The sequence below is a fragment of the Thalassophryne amazonica genome, chromosome 4 (genome assembly GCF_902500255.1).
Source record: "Thalassophryne amazonica chromosome 4, fThaAma1.1, whole genome shotgun sequence".
Taxonomy (NCBI): domain Eukaryota; kingdom Metazoa; phylum Chordata; class Actinopteri; order Batrachoidiformes; family Batrachoididae; genus Thalassophryne; species Thalassophryne amazonica.
The window spans coordinates 91,125,036-91,141,157 of record NC_047106.1 but is presented as its reverse complement, the minus strand read 5'-3'; the positions used below and the strand labels follow the sequence as shown (position 1 = coordinate 91,141,157).

At 39.4% G+C, this 16,122-nt stretch overlaps 1 pseudogene; it reads left to right on the top strand.

Annotated features, from left to right (window-relative positions):
- Positions 1-1,956: 1,956 nt before the first annotated feature.
- On the top strand, positions 1,957-16,002 carry LOC117508968 (annotated as a pseudogene).
- Positions 16,003-16,122: the final 120 nt, after the last annotated feature.

Here is a 16,122-nt window from a genome sequence, read left to right as displayed (position 1 = left end):
CTTTTGGCTATAACAAGCGGTTTCGGTGTGAAGTGATCTTTAAGCACAGTCACTACCTGTTCGTAAGTCTTTGTACCAGGTGCCACGGGAGCTACTAAGCTACGAAGCACTCCATACATTTTAGGTCCCATCACACTGAACAGTACTGAAACTTTCTTAGTCTCGTGAATGTCATTAGCCACCACATAATGCTCAAAACATTCAATATATGTTGCCCATTGCTCCCCAGACTCATCGAAAACGTCCATATGTCCATATATTCCAGCCATCATACGTGTTCCTGGGATTATTTGCACTGTAGATGAACTTGAAGCACTCGATGCCCTTGAATCGTTGACGTAGCACTAGCTGTACTCGGGTCATCCGATGATGGCTGGCTCATAGTTGATTAGCACATTAGCTATCCAAAATTGCGGGTGTTCATTTCGGTCCAAAACTTGCACCAAGCTGACTAACTTTCACAGCCAGTCGATGAAAAGTATTCCGAAACACGACTCATCGCCAATTTATATTATGTTGCTCCCTTAAAGTGTAACTAAGTAAACATTATTACTCGACACACAGAGCACGGAGGACAACTTCCTGCTGGTTCATTCACTTCCTTTTATTGACCTAACTGGTAGCTATGGTTACATTCAGGGTTCCTTCCTATATGCCCTAATGGCAGTCTGCCCTCTGGTGGTAAGTATTAGTAGGACATCTCTAGGTTCATACATAACACTTACACTTAAGAATATTCATGCTCTGAGTTTATAAAAAAACATTCTGTAAAATAGTTCCTTTGGCATTGTGATCAAAAACATTGAATCTCAATTCTGAGGATGTTCTGTAAATATTCATTCAAACACTTCAGAATATTCATGTTCTGAGTTCATAAAAAATAGTTCTCTTACTTTTGTGATCAGAAACATTGATTTGAATCTCACTTTTGGGGGTGTTCTGTAAATAGTTTTCAAAAACAATAAATATTGCAACTTCTGATCACTCCATATCAATTTCAGATTTAAATAATGTACTGACTTAAGCCCCAGACATTTTGGGTTAAACCACGCCCACTTCCGCTTTAGGCCCCGCCCACTACGAGTACAGATACAGATAATTTAGATGGTTGAACAGATACAGATAGTAGTGTACTCACTCATCCCTATTTGACGGGTCTCCGATCTGTTCTTACATTGAATATTTCTTTTAACGTGCTTCACAGTTTCCATTTCAGCAGAATGATGTAGAATTTAGTGTGACATTTAAGTCAATGTCCTGTCCAGGGCTTACCCCACCTCACACCCCGCCCTGACCCTTGGTTGGAGTAGGTGGAAAATTGATTGGATGGATTTAAGTCATTTATTAAAATAGAATAAAATTTAAAATGAAATCGAAATAAAACTGACTATGAATAAAACACAAACATTGAGAATGATCTGTTTTTTTTTTTTTTTTTTGTAATTTTATTAATTACTAGATGTTCTATGGGGACCAACGGTGTTACTGAATAGAAATGTAGAGTTATTATTCAATGTTGTTCATTCAAGAAGGAACATTTTTAGCTACGTATAAAAATTATTGAAAAGTTCGTTTCAGGTTGGAGTTCTTCCTCTGGTTGCATGGGGATGTGCCTGGCCATTTTCAAAAGACCTCAAATTTTGGCTAGTTAACAGAGTTTGTGACATGACCTTTGTCAGATGTTATCTGATTTGCATACATATGCACATCAATAGAAAATCTGTGTGAAATTAATTGGATCTTGGGTCCTGCCCTGTGGATGACATTTCAGGAATAATGCAGGTCAATAAAAGGGCATGCATGACCCAGTAAAAACATTTGATGGCTTATCTTAGACAAGGGATAAACAGGAGAACAGACACAATGGGTTATTTGTCTGTAATTGTGATGTTATTCATGTACAACGTGTTGTTTTGCAACTTTTGCTCTGCTGGGTCTCTTTCTGCTTCCTCCTGTCAGTTACAGGGATACTTGCACCTGAATACGATGCACAAGTCTGGAGATGTGGTTCTTGGTGGAGTGTTTATATTTAATTTATTCTCAGTTGTTCCTGACCTTTCATTTAAATTTGAACCCCAACAATCAATGTGCTACAGGTGAGTGTGGCATGGCACAGCATTCATATTTCACATTTCAAAAAATGGTCATAAATGATGATGATGATTATTATTAATAGTAGTAGTAGTAGAATTGTTGTTATTGAATAGCATATCTGGTTTAACATTCAACCAGATTATGCATTCTTGTTTTAAATTTGAAAGTGAACCACTGTGGCTGTTATATAAACACTACAATTGCTTTTATTCCTGCAATGTGCAAGCTGAAATAGCACTGAGGATTTTTTTTACTTTTGTTGTTGATGAGAGATAAATGTTTGACAGGAAAAATGACAAAACTGATGAATGATATATTTTCTCTCAGTTTTAATGTTCGAGGATTCAGACAGGCTCAGACCATGGCTTTTGCTATTGAGGAGATAAACAAAAATTCCAACCTGCTTCCTAATGTGACTCTGGGATACAAGCTTTACGATAACTGTGTTGAACTTGGAGTTGGATTCCGTGCTGCCTTGTCTTTAGTCAGTGGTCAAGATAAAGAGTTTATATTCAATGAAACATGTGTAGGAACCCCTCCAGTGTTGGGAATTGTGGGTGATACTTTCTCTACACATTCTATTGCCATCTCATCTGTCTTAGGTTTGTACAGAGTGCCAATGGTAAGTTTTCTGCATCAGCATCATTTCACTGCATTTTTATTATTCTCTTTGAATTTCTTCAGCTAATATAGGAATAAAGAACATTTAAAAACTGAAACAAAAATAATTATTTCTGAATGCTTTCAGCTTTTGTAGGTTACAGTCTTTATCTTGTGCAGGTGAGTTACTTTTCAACTTGTCCTGCTGAGTGACCGAAAAAAGTTTCCGTCCTTCTTCCGGGACTATCCCAAGTGATGCTTTCCAAGTAAATGTTAATCTGCTCAGGAAAATGCAAAACAGACAGTATGGCATGTGATGCAGTGAAACAAAGCTTGATCTGTACATAATGGACACCTTAAACTAAATAAAAAAACACAAAGAACACATCTTTAACAGATCTGTTTGAAAATAACACTGAGGTCTGCAACTAATCTCTAATTTCTCTGTGTAATTAGGTGCGTGCCATAATTAATATTTTAAAACACTTTGGCTGGACCTGGGTTGCCTGTTGGTCAGTGATTGATGACTATGGACTCCATGCTGCCCGAGCTTTCCAGTCAGACTTGGTTGAGTCTGGTGAAGGTTGTCTGGCTTACTTAGGAGTTTTGCCTTTTAGCAAGAATCCAGCTGAATTTAAGAGAATCGTGGAACTAATAAAGAAATCGACAGCTCGTGTGGTGATTGCATTTGCACATCAGAGTCAAATGATTCAAATCATGGATGAGGTTAGAAATACATCTTAATTTGGGAGAGTCACTAAAAAAGCATGATCCACAGTAATTAAATTTTAATGAAAAAAAAAACTTGTGTTGCTGATAAATTTACTTTATGTGTTGTTGTTTATTTAGGGTTATATTTGTGCTGTCAAATGAACTTTGGTATAAGCAATTTTGGAAAATGACTCATATACAAGATAATTTATTGATCAATGCAGGTTAACACAGAGCAACAGTGTATGAAATGCTTAGGATGAAGGACTGTTCAAACTCGCAGGAAGTACTAATAGTATGCAATATAAATACAGAAAATATAAGCATATGTAAAAAAAAAAATAGTCATATAAGTAGCCAAACTTCTTCAGCCTTCTCAGGAAGTAGAGTCTCTGCCGGGCTTTCTTAACCACAGTGTCTGCATGTAAGTGTCTGCATATTATGTGTGTTATGTAGTGAGACCTAATTTGACTGTTTTTTTTTTGTTGTTGTTGGGGTTTTTTTTTGGGGGGGGGGGGGTTGGTTTGTGGACTTTTTATTATATTGACAGCTGATTCCTTTGATTTTACTTCTGTGCAGGAATTACGACCTTTTCAGTATACTGTGCACCATACAGGATGGAATCTGAGCTAGATCAAGATAATAATTTCTATTCCTTTAGAATAGTAATTGTTAGTATTACAGATGAACAACACAACACTGCATTTCAAATGACAGGAAACTATCAATCATCCACTTTAACAGCAGGAGTATGTACAAAAATTTTGTGAATATCAAGGATTATTTAAAACAATTTTGTCATCCTTTTGATATAATTGCCATATCGGAAACTTGGCTTGCAGACGTTGATAGGAATTACGAATTGGAAGGTTGAATTCATCATTTGAATAGGCAAAATAGAGGAGGAGTTTGCATTGTATGTTGACAAAAGGCTTAAATACAAAATTAAAGATCATTTGACAATGGCAGTGGAAAATCTGTTGGAAGGCATGACACTTGAAATATTCATGGAAAAAGGTAAAAAATATCATTATTACTTGCATATGTAGAACTCCGGGGTCTAAAATTGAAGCGTTTCAAAAATGGATTGAGAAATACTTTTCACAGATGTATAACAAGCAAGTATTTGTTTGTGGAGATACAGTATAAATATTGATCTTTATATCGGCATCATAAAGTGACAGAGGATTTCATTAATGCTATGTACAGTTTAAATTTATATCTAAAAATCACAAGGCCTTCAAGAATAACTTCACATTCAGCTGGAATTGTTCCAAACAGTATGGAAGTGGCAAAAGTGATACCTTTATTTAAATCTGGTAGTAAACATCTTTTTACAAATAAAAGGCTATTGTCACAATTTTCTAAGATATTGGAAAAGCTTTACAATAGCAGATTGGATAAATTTATAGACTGACATAACTTGCTGGACGAAAGTCAATATGGTTTTAGAGCAGGTTGGTCCACTGCACTGGCTATGCTTGATTCAGTAGAAGATAGCAGCAGTCATATGGACCAAAGGGAAATGGTAATATGTTTATTTATTGACCTGAGAAAGGCTTTTGATACAATAGATCACAACATATTATTTCAAAATATGGAACTGTATGGGATCAGAGTGGTGGCTTTGAACTGAATTAAAAGTTACTTACAAAACAGGAAACAGTTTGTTAAACTCAGGGATTGCTGCTCTTCTTATCTTGACATGGTTTGTGGGGTTCCTCAGGGTTCTGTGTGGGGACGAAAAGGATTTATTTTGTACATTAATGATTAATTAAGTTTCAGATCTGTTTAAGGCAGTTCTGTTTGCAGATGATGCAAACCTGTTTTGTTCAGGAGAAAATCTGCAGCAGTTACCGTCCAATTTACATATTGGAATGATAAAGTTAAAGAGATGGTTTGATATTAATAAATTATCACTAAATTTGTCTAAAACTAAAATAATGTTATTTGGGAATTACAACAAAGACATACAAATTTGGTTAAATGTACAAGGGGTAATCATAGAGCGTGTCAAAGAAAATAAGTTGTTAGGTGTTATCACTGATGAAATAATTAACTGGAAAGCTTATATTCAACATATTGAAAAGAAAGTGTCAAAAAGTATTGCAGTACTAAATAAGGTAAGACATGTTCTTGATTGCAAAGCACTTCATACTCTGTATTGTTCATTGGTTGTTCCCTACTTGACTTACTGTGCTGATGTTTGGGGCAATAATTATAAAACTACATTGCAATCATTATTCATTCTTCAAAAAAGAGCATTAAGAACTGTTCACAATGTGGGTTATTGAGATCACACCAGTTCATTGTTTATTAAATCTAAAATATTAAAACTTTACGATATGATTACATTTAAAACTGTGCAATTAATGTATAAAGTGAAAAATAAGCAACTGCCCCTCAGAAGTGAATTTTTTTATGGAGAGACAGGAATCATATAATTTAAGGGGGTGGTATCATTTTAAAATTGCTGGCACAAGGATGACCAGGAAAGGCTTTTGTGTTTCTTCTACTTGTGTCCCTAAAATATGGAATAATCTGGCAAAGGAACATAAGCGATGTCCAAATGTCACTCAGTTTAAACGCCAATATAAGGAACAGATGTTTTCTGAATATGTGAAAACTGTCTAAATTCTCTGAAAATTCAATTCATGGTTGAAGGACGATATATCTGTTGGTTAAAGTATGGACAATTGAGTTATTAATTTTTTTTTTTTTTTTGGATTATGTGATGTGTGCTGTTATTGGTGTGGATATGATGAGGAATTTAAGTTTATGAATTATTTTAAGATGTCTGTGTTTGCTGTTTTGCTCACTTTGTTTTGTTTTGGTATTGTTGTGATTAGTAAAAGTTCCTGAGGTAAAAGGGGTAGGAGTATATAAGTTTTGCTTCTACCTACACCCTTTCGGTTGCATGGGTTGACTGGCTGAGAAATCAGATTTGTTTTATTTTGTTTTGTTTTATTTTATTCCAAAGTTCCGAAAGTTCTGAATATGTTGTGAAATAGTTTTTTTTCATCATTTGATAATTTTATTTCTTCTTTTTGGTGTAACAATGTACAGGTGATAAACCAGAATGTGACAGGTCTGCAGTGGATAGCCAGTGAAGCATGGACATCATATGCGGTGCTCCAGACCCCTGAACTCAGCCCATACTTGAGTGGAACACTGGGCATTGACATCCGACGTGGAGAAATTCCAGGTCTGAAGGAGTTCCTGATAAAAATACATCCTGGCCAACAACACAACAGCAGCTATGGACATAATGTGGTGAGACATGAAAATTACAGTGCAGTATTAAACTGTAATATGACATTTCGTTTGTTCTGTATTTCTGTTATGTTTTGAAACATTTCAGGTCAAGCAGTTTTGGGAATTCACATTCCAGTGTAGATTTGCCCCATTTCCAGCAGGTTGGGTGGAAGGTAGTGGAGCACTATGCACTGGATATGAAGATCTACAGAAAGTAGAGAGTGAGTTGTTGGATGTTTCAAATCTCAGGGCAGAGTACAATGTGTACAAGGCCGTGTATGCACTGGCATATGCCCTTGATGACATGTTGAAGTGTGTGCCAGGAAGAGGACCCTTCAGTGGGAAAAGCTGTGCCAGTTTAAACAGCCTTGAGCCATGGAAGGTCTGATGTTTATGTGATTAAATTATATAATTATGCATGTAAAACATTATTTCTTTACTAGGGCTGGGCAAGCTAACGAGTTATTAGTGCGTTAACGGATTAATTTACGTCAAAAAAATTTTTTATCGTACGTTAATGCCGTTGTTTTGTTTGTTTGTTTTTTATTGTACAAGTCTGTTGCTCACAGGCTTTTGCTTTGCAATTCGGTCGCTGGCTGCTGCTGCTGCACTCACAGGAACCGGTGTGACGAGTCCCCGACACCGGAAAAGAAAAAAATTGACATATAAACCAATCAACATGGAGTAGGGAAAGGAACTTTTACATGACCGTTTTCATTTTAAAGTGCTTCCATACAGCGTTGTTGACAGAACCAAAGTTATTTGCAGCCACTGCAAAGCTGAATTTTCTTATCAGCAGAGTACTTTGAGTCTTAAATATCACCTAAATTCAGCACACACAGCTGATACCAGCAAATCATTCAACAAAACAAACGGCGGCACAAGGCTACGGCAGACTACATTAGATGCAGCGTGCAGGACAATAGATAAACAAAGGCAAGAGAGGCTCGCAAATGCAACAGCGGAATGGATTGCTCCAGACTGCAGGCCAGTTAGTGTTGTGGAGGATGTCAGGCTGAGAGACATTCTGAGAATTGCAACAAATGACGACACATATGAGATTCCCTCACAATGCACCATAAAGGAGAGGACTTTACAACGTGAAAGTGCTGTTGCTCTCACTGGGGACTAGTGGACATCATTGGGTTACCATAATTTATTTTTATTGAACTGCAACTGCATAAAAAATTATGTTAAGTGCTTAGAGAACAAACATGATGGCACTTTCGTTCATATGGCAAAAACATTTAAAATAAAATTGTGCTATACACTACTTTTGAATTCATTTTTGGATTTTGTGAATAACAATGCGATTAAGCGCAATTAATGATGGAAATCATGAGATTAATCGCGATTAAAATTTTTAATCATTGCCCAGCTCTAGTCTTTACATATCCAAAATACGAATATATAAAACTATGAGTTGTCAAGTGGCGGTGCAAGCTCACGTTGGATGTGCATTGTTTATATCATCTGCTATTGTTTATCTGCAAGCTGTACATTCATGACACAGTGTTGATAATCTTCATGAATAAAATAGACTTTGCATATTTAAGGGTAAGGAATTAAGGTCCTTTTCAAATTTGCACCGCTGGTTCACTGGCTGTTTTCCTGCATCAGTACCACACAATGAAACAGAACAAGACTGATGCGCACTGTTGAAATATGTGACTAAAATAGATTTGTTTCCTATTTAAATTGAATTAGTGCATCATGTACACGTACATGCATTACAGCTTGTGTATTATGCCCCATCACACACAGCAAGAATTTGCCAGAAGCATGCATGACACGGCAAATATTGCCATAATCCGATGCAGTCAGGAAGAAAAGAGGCGTGGCCAGCAGTGTCGGCGCGCAGACAGAGGCCTCGTCCACACCTGTCAGATCACATCCAGAGCGTATGTAGACGACACAAACTGCCTGTCAGATGGCCATGAAAGGCTCTGAAGACTGCCTGAACTCCAAATGTATGGATGGCAAACACAGACGCATGGAGCACGGTCTTCCTACACGCATGTGTGCGCAAGTGCGCAGTGCGCGTGGCACACGTGTATGTATGGATAAACGTTGCATGGGCCATTATGTGTGCGTCCCCGGTGTGCACGTGCATGCGCCTGCCACTGGATAGCTTTGCTCAAAGTTTGCTGGCATTGGTCCATGCAGTCCCTCAGACAGAGCGCCTTTCCAGGGAACTTTCTTTTTTCTTATTTGCACCACTTCAGGAGCACAATGCAACTTTGGACACCACAGTGGTTGGAATATCACATGGACTTATTTTATTTTCTTTTGGGTAAGAAGATTTTAACTGTTGGCGGCTGTCCCGGCTTCACGCCCACGTGCATGCTGTGAAACACTCTGGAGCACTGTTTGAGGTGAGATTCATGTTTATTAATGGTGTAACAGCGCACCACGCAGAGGTAGCTGCCTGTGTTATGATGGAGACAATAGTTCACATTATTTACGTTGCCCATTCACTGTACATGATGATAATTCATAATTATTATCATGATGAAACATGCCACATACATCGGGCGGGGGGTGGGGGTGGATATTAGTATACATGGCACAGGTCATACCGGCAGGCTTTGCGGTGCCAGATCTATCTCAAGGTTTTCTCGTATGCGCTCAAATCATTTCAGATCCCGTTTTGCCACCTTCGGAATATGAAAATTCCAGTCAGATGGTCATCAGACAACACATGGAGCACTGTCAGATAGGTGTCCCATCTCGACCGCGCCCGGAGAGTTTTGAACATGTGCGTCACACTCGGGGCTGCTGGCTGATTTTGACCAACTGTGTGAGCTTCTGCAGATGGCTGTCAAAATGTTTTGGAACTGAAATCTGACACTTCTGGATGTGCGCCGATTCATAATTTCGACACCACACTGCGTGATTCCAGCTGTGTGTGATTGTGGCATTAATGCCAGCAGTGTGGCTGACTGGCTGTTAAAAAATAAAAAATGCAATTTTCAGGCTGATTCCAATTTGTACATCCGCAGATTTTTAATCATGTCAAAAACTACAATTTACTGCTCTTTGAAAAATGAACAACTGTCTCAACGAGAAAAATTGATGGAACAATTTGCATAGATTTTTTTAAAGTTATTTCAACTTAAATTATTTCAACTTAACTAGAGACATCTTGTGGCATTAATTCAGTTGAAAGTTGAAATAACCTTAAAAAGGTGTATGCCTTTTTAGGTATATGAGGTCTGTTAGAAAAGTATCCGACCTTTTTATTTTTTTCAAAAACCATATGGATTTGAATCACGTGTGATTGCATCAGCCAAGCTTGAACCTTCGTGCGCATGCGTGAGTTTTTTCACGCCTGTCAGTGCGTCATTCGCCTGTGAGCAGGCTTTGTGTGAGCAGTGGTCCACCCCTCTTGTCGGATTTTTTTTTGCGAATACATGTCTGAATGATTTGGAGCTTTGCTGCATCAATTTTTTCCAGAAACTGTGAGAGACCTCCAGGTGGTAACCATTCAGAAAATTCAAATGGCTTTGAGGGACGATTTTATGGGGATTACACAGATTAAGGAGTGCTCCAGCCGGTTTAAAGACTGCCCACAGCTGCTGAGAGCGCGCACGCTCCGAGCGCCGATTGACAGGCTTAAACCCCGCTGAAACAACCAGATCATTTCCAACGTGAGGCTTTTCATGGAAAGAAAAGCGGAGGATTGCGCCACCGTGCTGCTCATGGCGCGGCACAAAACCACCTCTGTGTTGGTCTCACAGGACGGCTTTGAGATGGCTTTCAGATGGCTGTCGGTGGGTTTTCAGTCGTGTGACTAACCAAGAAATTGTGGATGAGCCTGGACATGCCAGAACATGTCCTGTGAGGCTTCATCACGGCGTTGCTTTGCACCATGCCGCACCGCTGCGACGCGCAGAATTCCTCCGCTCCTCTTTCCATGACAAAAACTCCTGTAACAGTGGAATGTGTCATTCATTTCCAAACTGGACGCTGTGTTTTATCCGGGACGTCCTCTGACTAGCACAGGAATTGCGGAAGACGTGGACATCAGCACTTTTTCAGCACATTGAGACAGATGTGCGGAGGAATTCCGCGCGTCGAGGTGGAAGCTGCATGGCGCAAAGCAACCGCCGTGATGAAGCCTCACAGGACATGTTCTGGCATGTCCAGGCTTATCCACAATTTCTCGGTTAGTCACACGACTGAAAACCCACAACAGCCGTCTGAAAGCCATCTCAAAGCCGCCCTGTGAGACCAACACGGAGGTGGTTTTGTGCCGCGCCATGAGCGGCACGGTGGCGCATCCGTCCGCTTTTCTTTCCATGAAAAAAACTCCTGTAACAGTGGAATGTGCCAAAAAAAGTACTGATGTCCACGTCTCCCGCCATTTTTGTGTAAGTCAGACGACGTCCCGGATCAACAAAGCCTTCACGTTGGAAATGATCTGGTTGTTTCAGCAGGGTCTGAGCATGTCGATCGGCGCTCGGAGCACAACGCGCTCTCAGCAGCTGTGGGCGGTCTTTAAACCGGCTGGAGCACTCCTTAATCTGTGTAATCCCCATAAAATCGTCCCTCAAAGCCATTTGAATTTTCCGAATGGTTACCACCTGGTGGTCTCTCACAGTTTCTGGAAAAAATGATTGCAGCAAAGCTCCAAATCGTTCAGACATTTATTCGCAATAAAAATCGACAAGAGGGGTGGACCACTGCTCACACAAAGCCTGCTACACAGTGCGAATGACGCAACCGACAGTCGTGAAAAAACTCAGGCATGCGCACGAAGGTTCAAGCTTGGCTGATGCCATCACACGTGATTCAAATACATATGGTTTTTGAAAAAGATAAAAAGGTCGGAAACTTTTCTAACAGACCTTGTATACCTATATATATATATATATATTGTGCACAGAATTGTGGATATGTGACGACAATGTATGCAAAGAATATGAAGCCGATATGTGCACGTCACCATATGGCAGCACTGGCGGTTACTTATCTATCTATCCATTTATCAGCCATTTATCAGTTTATTCAGTCATATTTTGGGGACTATGTGGTGGTTCTCATCATGGTTTGCTCTGATTTATGAGTAGTCAGCTGCTTATTTTCTCAGTAATCCTACATAATTTGACCTAACGGATCAAGCTACCAGTATCTGCTTTAACATGTTAATATATTATACAACCCCAATTCCAATGAAGTTGGGAAGTTGTGTAAAATGTAAATAACAACAAAATACAATGATTTGCAAATCTTCTTCAACTGAATACACCACAAAGGACAAGATATTTAATGTCAACCTGATAAACTTTATTGTTTTTGTGCAAATATTTGCTCATTTTGAAATGCATGCCTGCAACATGTTTAAAAAAGCTGGGACAGTGGTATGTTTACCACTGTGTTAACATCACCTTTCCTTAAACACACTCAATAAGCGTTTGGGAATTGTGAGTGTCATTACTGGGTCTAAAAGGAGCCTCCCAAAAGACTCAGCTGTTCACAAGCAAAGATGGGGAGAGGATCGCCCTTTGTGAACAACTGCATGAAAAAATAGTCCAACAGTTTAAGAAAAATGTTTCTCAACATTCAATTGCAAGGAATTTAGGGATTCCATCATTTACAGTCCATAATATAATCAGAAGATTCAGAAAATCTGGAAAACTTTCTTCATGTAAGTGGCAAGGCCAAAAACCAACATTGAATGCCTGTGATCTTTGATCCCTCAGGCAGCACTGCATTAAAAAATCGACATCATTGTGTAAAGGATCATACTGCATAGACTCAGGAACACTTCAGAACACCATTGTCAGTTAACACAGTTTGTTGCTACAACTACAAGTGCAAGTTAAAACTCTACCATGCAAAGTGAAAGCCATACATCAAGCTCATTTGAAATGGACATCCGCAAAGTGGAAACGTGTGCTGTGGTCTGATGAGTCCACATTTCAAATTGTTTTTGGAAATCATGGATGTCGTGTCCTCCGGACAAAAGAGGAAAAAGACCATCCAGATTGTTACCAGCACAAAGGTTAAAAGCCAGCATCTGTGATGGTATGAGGGTGTGTTAGTGCCCATGGCATGGGTAATTTACACATCTGTGATGTCACCATCAATGCTGAAAGGTACATCCAGGTTTGGTGCTCCAACAATGCTGCCATCCAAGCAACATCTTTTTCAGTGACGTCCCTGCTTATTTCAGCAAGACAATGCCAAGCCACATTCTGCATGTGTTACAACAGCATGGCTTTGTAGTAAAAGAGCGCGGGTACTAGACTGGCCTGCCTGCAGTCCAGATCTGTCCCCCACTGAAAATGGTGGCGCATTATAAGCGCAAAATATGACAATAGAGACCCCAGACTGTTGAAGAGCTGAAGTCGTACATCAAGCAAGAATGGGAAAGAATTCCACCTATAAAGCTTCAACAATTAGTGTCCTCAGTTCCCAAATGCTTATTGAGTGTTTTTTAGAAGGAAAGGTGATGTAATACACTGGTAAACATACCACTGTCCCAGCTTTTTTGAAACGTATTGCAGGCATCCATTTCAAAATGAGCAAATATTTGCAAAAAACAATACATTTTCTCAGTTTGAACATTAAATATCTTGTCTTTGTGGTGTATTCAATTGAATATAGGTTGAAGAGGTTTTGCAAATAATTGTATTCTGTTTTATTTACATTTTACACAACATCACAAGTTCATTGGAATTGGGGTTGTACATAATACTGACTATAATGAATATATATGAATCCAATGGTACGAATATACCATTCAACTTAGCATTGCCTTGTTGAATGGTACATTCCATCGTTCACCTCATGAAATATTCGTTCCATTGAAAGAATGACAAAACATTCATTATTTATTTAATATAGTGGCTATACTAGATCCTTGTCATTTGATATTTTATTAATTCATAAACAACAGAAAGGGTACTTACATTTTGGTGTTCAACTGATGCATAACAGTCCAAAACAAACTCTAAATTCCAAAATTACGACAATGTATTCCATGACGCCATGCACTGACTTTGTGCACTTCCAAAGAAAAAAAAGACTCCGTGCAGCTCCTCAGTCCAGCAAAAAATCACTTCAGAAATGTGTCCAGCTTTTCATCCTAACAGCTCTTCATGCCTCCAGACGGCTTACAGTGTAGTGGATTTGTTTTTGTGTGTGTGTGTGTGTGTGTTAGAAGTATTAGCAGTGACAATAAGCTCCTTCAAATTGTTGTCTGCCAGGAAAACAAACTCTGACATGTTTAGCTAAACGCCGCCCCTGGTCGCGTGAGCACTCGCAGTGGTTAAAGCGTGCAATAGCACATTTCATGAAGCACTAAAATTGCACCCTAAAAAAGAACTATTGCACGGTAAATGAAACACAACAGCAAATGGTATGAATAATTCATGCCACATGACATACAACCCACCAATCAAATGACAAGGATCCACTCAGCCGTTATATAAAATATTATATGAGACAAGAATTTCACTCAGTGAAATATTGCAGCAGGGATGTCTTAAATGATACTTTTGGACATTTCACCACACAACAAGCCATATTATTCCAGTTATTTGTCATAAAATGCTCAAAACAGAAGACATAGTCCTCCACAACAAGTGGCAGCTGGAGCGGGCAACCTGTGAGCTCCGGGCGCTGTGAGAGTCAGAGTTGCTGGGCTCAGCAGCTGTCACTTAAAATGACCAGGCCCCTAATTTTATGTCTAACTTTATGGATTAATTAAAATGTCTTAAACTAAGATGTTTGAAAAAATGCATCCCTTGTGCAGTTCTCATGGAGTGGGAAAAATATCTGCAGACATGGAAACTGCTTTTCTGTGCCAGGCTGCAAACATGTTTATTTCTGCTTCAAAGTTGTATGTTTTAAAAGGGACTTAAATTGTAACCCGCTTGCATTTGAAGGCAACATCAAATGTGCAGTCAAAAAACTGCAACCTTTCTGCTTAGGGTGGGCTTCATCTGAGACCAACAAACCTTATTGCTTGTTTTTAATCTCTCAGAGGATTGATTGACTTATGCCTGAGTTATTTTCTATTCCTTATTTTATTTTGTACAGCTTGTGCATTACTTACAAAATGTCAATTTCACCACACCATTTGGTGACCAGGTGTTATTTGATGAGAATGGTGATTCCTTACCAATCTATGATATTGTTAACTGGTGGAGGCTCCCCAATGGAAAAATAAAGGTTGAAAATGTGGGTGTGGTTCAGAAGTCAGCCTGGAAAGGTGAAGAGCTCAAACTTGAAGAAGACAGAATCTACTGGAACTTACAGTTCAAAGAGGTCACATGCCATATTTACATGATTTTATGGAAAAGGTAACTAACAGTGTGAAAGTATCAGAGAGAAAGAAAATTAATTCTCTTTCTGTAGCCTCCCCGGTCAGTCTGTAGTGAAAGCTGTCCACCTGGAACACACATAGCAAGAAAGAAGGGTGAGCCTCTGTGCTGTTTTGACTGCATGCCATGTTCTGACGGAAAGATCAGCAATGAAACAGGTTGGTATAAGTGGAAAAAAATGCATCTTTTTGAAAATAAAATGACAGATTTTCTCCTTAGACTCGATGGATTGCACCAGTTGTCCAGAGGACTTTTGGCCTAATCCCCAGCATGACAAGTGCGTTGCAAAAGGAATTGAGTTCCTGTCCTACCATGAGCCTCTGGGTATCTGCCTGACTGCTGCCTCATTGCTGGGGACATTTTTCTGTGCTGTTGTCCTTGGGATCTTCACATATTATCACAGTACACCCATAGTACGAGCCAACAATTCAGAACTGAGCTTCCTGCTCATAATTTCACTAAAGTTTTGCTTCCTGTGCTCACTGCTGTTTATTGGCCGGCCTCAGCTGTGGACATGTCAGCTGAGACATGCAACCTTTGGGATCAGCTTTGTGCTTTGTGTCTCATGTATCCTGGTAAAAACCATGGTGGTTCTGGCTGTGTTTAAGTCCTCCAAACCAGGAGGTGGAGCCAATTGAAATGGTTTGGTGCCAGACAACAGAGAGGGACAGTTCTGGCTTTGAGTTCTGTCCAGGCAGTAATCTGCACTGCTTGGCTTGTCTCTTCCTCTCCAGCTCCTCATAAAAACACTCAATATCACAATGACAAAATAGTTTATGAATGTGTTGTTGGATCCACAGTTGGTTTTGCAGTGTTATTGGGTTACATTGGCTTTCTGGCTGTCCTCAGCTTCCTGCTTGCATTTCTGGCCAGGAATCTTCCTGACAGTTTTAATGAGGCTAAACTCATCACTTTCAGCATGCTGATATTCTGTGCTGTGTGGGTGGCATTTGTCCCAACTTATATCAGCTCTCCTGGTAAATATGCAGATGCAGTGGAGCCAGCGTAAGGCACGCAGCATCATTAAGGATCACACTCACCCCGCAAAAGGACTATGCGAACTGTTACCCTCTGGCAGGAGGTATAGGAGTCTGCCAGCCCGTACCAAAAGACTCAGGGACAGTTACTA